The sequence below is a fragment of the Chiloscyllium plagiosum genome, chromosome 12, assembly GCF_004010195.1.
Source record: "Chiloscyllium plagiosum isolate BGI_BamShark_2017 chromosome 12, ASM401019v2, whole genome shotgun sequence".
In the NCBI taxonomy this organism is placed as follows: Eukaryota; Metazoa; Chordata; class Chondrichthyes; order Orectolobiformes; family Hemiscylliidae; genus Chiloscyllium; species Chiloscyllium plagiosum.
Window position 1 is genome coordinate 82,340,084 of NC_057721.1, and position 7,479 is coordinate 82,347,562.

Consider the following 7,479-nt stretch of genomic DNA (forward strand, 5'->3'; position numbering starts at 1 on the left):
GCATGTGTAGCCTTGAATATTCATTTCCCAGGCCTTGTCCACTTGAAGCCACGTCTCAGTTATCCCCACAATATCGTATCTGCCAATTTCCAAAAGAGCCTCAAGCTCATCCATCTTATTTCTAATGCTTCGTGCATTCATGTATAATATTTTTAATTTGTTACTGCCCTCACCCTTCCCATCAACTCCTATTTCACTCAACCTTACAGCATGATCTCTTTCTGAGTTTTCTGCCTCATTGATACAGTTGTCTTTCTTGACTTCCCTGGTTCTAACAGGCTAGCATGGTCATGTTCACTGAAGCACAGTGAGACAGGCAGTTGAATGGCGTGTTGTGTAATGGGACAGACTCTATTAAGGAGCTTAAGGTGAAAGAACTGCAAGGGGGCAGTGACCATAATATTAAAGAATTCACCCTGCCGTTTGAGAAAGGAGCTAGCCAGTGCTAAGTGGAAGAGAAACCTCAGAGGGAAGGCATCTCCAGTCTCATTTTCCAACAATCCAATGTCCACTTCTGCTTCTTTCTGTTTCTGCTTATATCTGCAAGTGGTGGACAGGCCTTGGGAAGTCCAGAGGTGAGCTACATGCAAAATTGCAAGCCTCTGACCTGCCCCGACAGCTACAGTATTTAAACGGTGAGTCCATTCAATTTCTGCTCAATGGTAACCTCCAGGACATTGATAGTGTGGAACTTGGTCTTGTTCATTAATTTGCAGAATCCACAATGTCAAGGACAGATGGTTGCATTCTCTCTTGTTTGAGATGGTACTTGATTGGCACATGTGTGGCACCAATGTTGCTTGTTACTTGTCAGCTCAAACACAATTATTGTCCAAATCTTTCTCAAAACAGTATCTGAGTGGTTCAGTATCTGAGGAGTTGTAAACAGTGCTAAACATCCTGACTCTTCCTGCCTCTATTCCTGATGAAGGGCTTTTGCCCGAAACATCGATTTTCCTGCTCCTCAGATGTTGCCTGACCTGCTGTGCTTTTCCAGCATCACTCTGGTCTAAACTCTAGTTTCCAGCATCTGCAGTCCTCACTTTTGTCTTAACATCCTGACATCTGACTATGATGGAGGGAAAGTTATTCATGAGGCAAATGAAGATCTTAAGTTTAACTCTTTGTCTAAGCACTAATATTAGAAGCAAAATTACTCTGCTGGAACGCAAACTGAACGTCAATGAGCAGATTGTTGTAGAACAATTGAATTTTTATACAGTCTGGAAGCAATGTTAAGGGCCAATGCTCAAAATTTGAGAAGTGAATAGGTTAACTTACTCCTAAAGGCCACCAATACAATGGGAAAATGCCACTGGAGGGGTAACTGACCAGAGTAAAGCTCCCTCTTCATGTGGAAGTGTCAGAGTTAACAAAAAGATGCTTCTCCAATTACAAGCTGCTTCAAGATGCATTGCAGCAACTCGCCAAGCCTCATGGAGTGAAGTGGGTCAAAACGCTCACCATCATCTTCTCAAGTGCAACTAAGTATTGGCAATAAACGTTCACCTCGCCAACAACACCAACTAATAAAAGAAAACCTCATTTGTTTCTGGAGGAAAAAAACCATCAGGATTTCCACTATCTTTTCTGTGAAGCTTCCTGACATCACTTCTGAACATCCAAGCTCTAATTAAACAGTAATGCTCCCTTGCTTGGGAACACCTTATCAGAGTGAATAGAATTTAAAGTGAAATTTAAAATGACTGCAATGGCATTTCTTAAGAGAATTGCATGGGCAGGATTTCCTCACACAGGAAGACACAAGCAGAATTTTTGGCAGCTTATTAGTATGGCAGAAAATGGTAACCAAAATAACTCGTTCAATAAACCTGACAGAACAAATCAATCTTGTACCATAGCTTCTTGCCCAGAAATGTTGAAAATGTTGCCACCAAATGAGTGAAGACAGCACAGGTTTTATCATGCATTAAACAAAGAAAATTTCAGCCTCAATTTCATCCTTTTTTTCAATACAGCCATTCTTCCTAACCAATTTTGAAAATGTAGAACAAAGTCAGGATCTCCATGGATACAGAGGCCAGGTTGCAGCTTTGAAAATGAGGCCGATAAAGCGGCTTGATTCTGTAGAAAGTCAAAACACAGCAAAGGGGCTCAGATGCAGTGTGATAAATGACTCATTAGCATGTCAGGCAGTATTTCCGAGTTACAGAGGCTTTGATCTTGTTTGATTGACAGAATTATCTCTGAAGACTCAAATTGTGTAAGAATTGAGTTTCTTCTGTAACCTTCAGTTCTGACAGACCTGAATTCCATGGGTTGGCATACAAATTTGTGTCATCCAAACTGCACAGCAGACATCACTCATTGAAAGACTGCAGCTCACAAAGGCTCGACTGATGGTCCAGCTGGACATGAAAAGAGGATCTGAATTTCTATAGCAACTTTTAAACATCCCACAGGCTTACAGTCAATGAAATAAATCTGAAATTCCTAATGGGCAGCAAGGTGGCTCAGTGGCTAGCACTGCTGCCTCACAGCACCAGGGTCCCAGGTTCGATTCCAGCCTCAGGCGACTGACTGTGTGGAGTTTGTACGTTCTCCCCGTGACTGTGTGGGTTTCCTCCGGGTGCTTCGGTTTCCTCCCACAGTCCAAAGATGTGCAGGTTAGGTGAATTGGCCATGCTAAATTGCCCAATGTTAGGTGCATTAGTCAGAGGGAAATAGGTCTAGGTGAGTTACTATTCGGAGGGTCAGTGTGGACTTGTTGGGGCTGTTTCCACACTGTAGGAAATTGAATCTAATCAAAACAAGCACAGGACAATGGCTATCCTGATCAAATTATCACTCGCTGTATATTGTACAAACTCATAGAAAGGACAACACTTTTATTGTCCATTTCAAACCACTTCAAGTTACCATGACAAAGGAAAGTGATTCAAAAATTTGAGCAACACGTTAAGCCAGCAGTTTCACATTGCTATGTTACAATTGCAGACAGAGAATATGTTGGTTTAAAGTAAAATGACTTTGTTTGGAAATTCAAATGGGCTGGATACCCTTCTTCTGCTCCAACATTTTATGCTCTTAAACATAGGAGCAGGATTCTCCACTAAAAAGATACTGTAGTAAAGGGCCAGTATGATATCAGGAACATAGGGTGAATCAGTAAAGTGATGGAAGGTGTCATCAACAGTGCTATCAAGCAGCACCTGCTCAGTGACACCCAGTTTAGGTTCTGCCAAGGCCCCTCAGCTCCTGACCTCACGACAGCCTGAGGTTTTGTTCAAACATGGACAAAAGAGCTGAATTCTAGAAGGGAGGCAAGAGCGACAGGACTATATTCATCGGAGTTGAGAAGAATTGGGGGGGGTGGGCATCTCATAGAAACCTTTACAAATCTAATTGCAATGGATAGGATAAAAACAATGTACCCAATGATCAGGGAGTCTAGACCCATGGATGTCTCAGGACATGGGGTCGGCAAATTAGGACTGAGGTGTGGAATTCTTTCACCCATGGAATGGTGAGTCTATGGAATTTTCTGTCACAGAAAGCAGCTGAGGCCAAAACATTTTTTTTTCAAGCAGTGAGATAAGGCTAAACAGTTCAATGGAAATGAGAGGAAGGTGGAACAGGGTACTGAATTGGATGATGAGCCATGATCAAATTAGTGGAGCAGGCTCAAAGAACCTACAGCTACTCCTATTTTCATCTGCTTAATGTGGGCAGTCCAGACAAAAGCAGACAGAGGGGGCCATGAGGGTAAACCATACCACAAGTATCACCCTGCAGATGGTTGCACTTAGACAAGCTCCAATGGCCCTATTATGGGCTTTTCCAGCTTGGCAAAGGCTGGCTGGTCAAGCTGAATGACATGTCCAATGGATAAACATTTGAACTTACTATTAAGAAGAGCATGGATTTTGTTCATATTGTTACACTTGTTAAGGATGACGATTCCATCCCTTTGTTGGGTTTACAGATGTGTATGTCTGGGTTGGCCTTGAAGCCTTGCAATGCTGCCAGACATTTATGTACTATATGGAAATCAGACATTTGGAATGCTGTGAAAGGTGTGCACTAGATCAGCTAGGTGCTCCTCCAAAATTCAGCAATTTCAGTGGATATTGGTTTATGGTGGGATAGCTGGGAATAAAGGAATCTAAACTTGTTAAATAGTTCCTGTTCTGGACAAAAGGTATATACAGTCCGATATTTATTGTGTTTAGTTGCATTGCCAATTGCCTTGCAAAACGTATCTATTTAACCAAATTTCCAGTGTGTTTTTTTATAAGATTCAATTCAGGGGACATGGGCTTCACTGGTTGGCCCAGCATTTATTGCTGATCGCTGCTCTTGAAAAGCTGGTGCTGAGCTGGTCTTCTTGGACTGCCACAATTCAATAGGTGTAAGCAGACCCACTGTGCTGTTAGGGAGAGTTCGAGGATTTTGGCCCAGTACCAAACAGGTGTTTGTTTAAAACAGGCATTGTGTAAAATACAACATTATGGCTTAAAGAGATCAAATTGAAGAATGAATAGAAAATGCATTTCAGACCAAGCGCAGCATGGAGTATAGCATAAATTAGTAACCCTATTATAGTCAACCTCATCTTGCATAAATGCTTGCTGAATCATGTGACTGTTTAGCTTCAGCATTATCAATTTGTTTGGAGTTGAAAGTAGGAATAACTTAGTTTAAAACATTCTTTGGGAAGTTCAAAAGATAGCTTACTGGTTTTAGCTAATATTGATTAATATGTAAAGTTGGCTGTTTCAGGCTGCCACTATGCAGTAGGAAGGTGTTCTTTGTCACTAACAGGTGTCATTGAGCAGACTGAACCCCCCCCTCAAAATTTCAAAATATATCAAGAAGATAGACTTGACCCGAACTTTTAATTTTATTGAGCTGCAAGTGAAAGGCACTGTGTTCCAGATGTGATTTGATCAGTCCACGACTCGGCTTTAAACAAAACCCACTGCATTCTCACATCACAGTTAAAATGAAAACAGGAAAAGAAGAATTGGCGTAACTTTAAATCTATGGAAATTCTTAATATAGTATTCAACTACTAATCATCAACTGTTCCAATATAGTAGCATCCCTTGAAATAGGCAAACTCAGCAAAACAGATTTTCCTATCTGCTCCAGTCCAGGAGAAAGGAAAACCGAATCAAACAATCTAGCAGCAGAGAGTGAGGGGGGAGGGGAGAGAGAGAGAGAGAGAGAGATATCTAGCAGCTGCAACAGCCAAATCCAAATCCCAACTGAATGCAAAATTCAAACCCTGGGTTTGTGTGAGCCTGACTCCACCCATTCTTGCTTCTTTTGGTTAATTAAAGGAACACTCAGGAAGCTCAAAGCTGCTTTCCAACTGCTTCTAAAGCAGACATTCCAGCACCATTCTGGCAACACCCCTCGGCAAGTGAAACACCACAGAACAGAACTCTCTGAAAGGAACAGTGCAGTAACATAGAACTTTATCATCCTGTCAATATGCATTCTGTCTTGAATAGATATGAATGTGTGCTGATGTGTTGTTGCTGGTATGTAGGCCCAAAGACTGACGGATCATACAAAACAGCATGTTGCTTCACTGTTAGTGATAGGCATGGTACTGAGGACTCAACCAGCCCATGCTTGCAAAATAAAAAGTCTCCAAAATTTGATGTGATTCAATGATGGACAATTGCAGAGTAGTCCAGAGTGTGCTAAGAATTGCATTCATGATGAATTTAACACTGACATTTTGACTACAGAATACATTACTGTCTGTACTGGAGGCTCCATGTTTTGATGAACAGGACTCAGTTCTTTGCAGACCAGAAGAATTGAACAACATAATCAACAGCCATTCTCTGGTGCATTCCTCAGGAAAATGCCTTGACCAAACAGAGGTGAGATATAGTCTTATCTGATCTAACTTCTCTTCATATGGTCAGTCCTGACATCCCAAGTATCAGTCTGGTAAACCTTTGTTGCGTCTCTCGAAGGCCAGAACTTCCTTCCTCAGATAAAGAGATCAAAACTGCACACAAGACTATAGGTGTGGTCTCACCAAGGCCCCAAATAATTGTAGCAAGAAATCCCTGCTCCTGTACTCAAATCCTCTCACAATGAAGGCCAACATGCCTTTTCCCTTCTTCACCATCCACCTTTTGTACCTGCATACTTACTTTCAGCAGCTGGTGTACAAGGACACTCAAATCTTGTTGCCCCTCCTCCCTTTCCCAATCTTTTGCCATTCAGATAATAATCTTCCTACCAAACTGGATAACCTCACATTTCTGCACATCACACTTCAACTGTCAAACATTTGCCCACTTGCACAACTAAATCATACTGAAGCATTTCTGCATCGTCCTCTTAAAGACCATACAATACCTGTATCTCAACTGTAATTTGTATCCATGTTCACATTTAACTTTGTTGGTTATTCACCAATATACAACTCCAAGGAACAAATGGACATTTGCAATGCAGCATTATATCATGGCAATCCAAACCCATCTCCTTGGCATGGATCAACAGAGTTCAGCTTTTACAAAATAAAATATGCCCAAAGAGATGATGTTGTCACAAAATTTCCTCTAAGCCCAATGTTTACAAACATCGCTGTTAGATTTCCATGAAAAATGTCTTCAATTAAGAGACACTTAACGTCTCACCTCTTGCACAGTTTCGATATGCAGATAATATGTTTACTATATTTAACATTGTAACTGCATGTCACAAATTTTTTTTTACATACATCTTAATTAGCTTCACGATACTCTCAAATTCTCGACCAAGTAGGGCAGTCAAATGAGAGCCTTTTCCATTATATTAGCTGTTGATAAACGTCCCAGAACAATCTTTAAGACTGTACTGCAGCCTGATCTTCACTGGTCAATACACATATTGGGATTTCTACAGTTCTACACACTATTAAATTGGCTTTATCAGCAACCATGTAAATAGGTCACAAGCCGTTTGCTCTCCTTAGAAACATGATACTAAGATGGAACATATTGGAGTCATCCTGTGAGATATGGCTTTCCTGATCATATTATTCCTCGCAGTACTGCGTGCAAACCCATGAACAGGCCTAAGGTTGCCACCTTCAGCCATAAAAAGTGCCCTGTCTGGGTCATATTACCTTGGAAGAGCAAGGAATCTCAAAAGTCTGAGTAACAGATGAAGTTAGCTGCTTCAGTTTGTTACTATTCTCGCCACCAACAGAATGCTGCTACTGTCGTGTTGAAAAGCATGCTGCCCATCACTGGAATAACTAAATATTAGAACATAGAACATAGAAGAATACAGCGCAGTACAGGCCCTTTGGCCCTCGATGTTGCGCCGATCCAAGTCCACCTAACCTACACTAGCCCACTATCCTCCATATGCCTATCCAATGCACGTTTAAATGCCCATAATGAAGGAGAGTCCACCACTGCTACTGGCAGGGCATTCCATGAACTCACGACTCGCTGAGTAAAGAACCTACCCCTAACATCTGTCCTATACCTAACCCCC

At 41.5% G+C, this 7,479-nt stretch overlaps 1 protein-coding gene across 1 annotated transcript in view; it reads right to left on the reverse strand.

Moving 5' to 3' along the window:
• The window catches only part of gbe1b (glucan (1,4-alpha-), branching enzyme 1b), a 611,336-nt gene that overhangs the window by 325,512 nt on the left and 278,345 nt on the right, over positions 1–7,479 (reverse strand). The gene's annotated exons all lie outside the window — the stretch shown is intronic.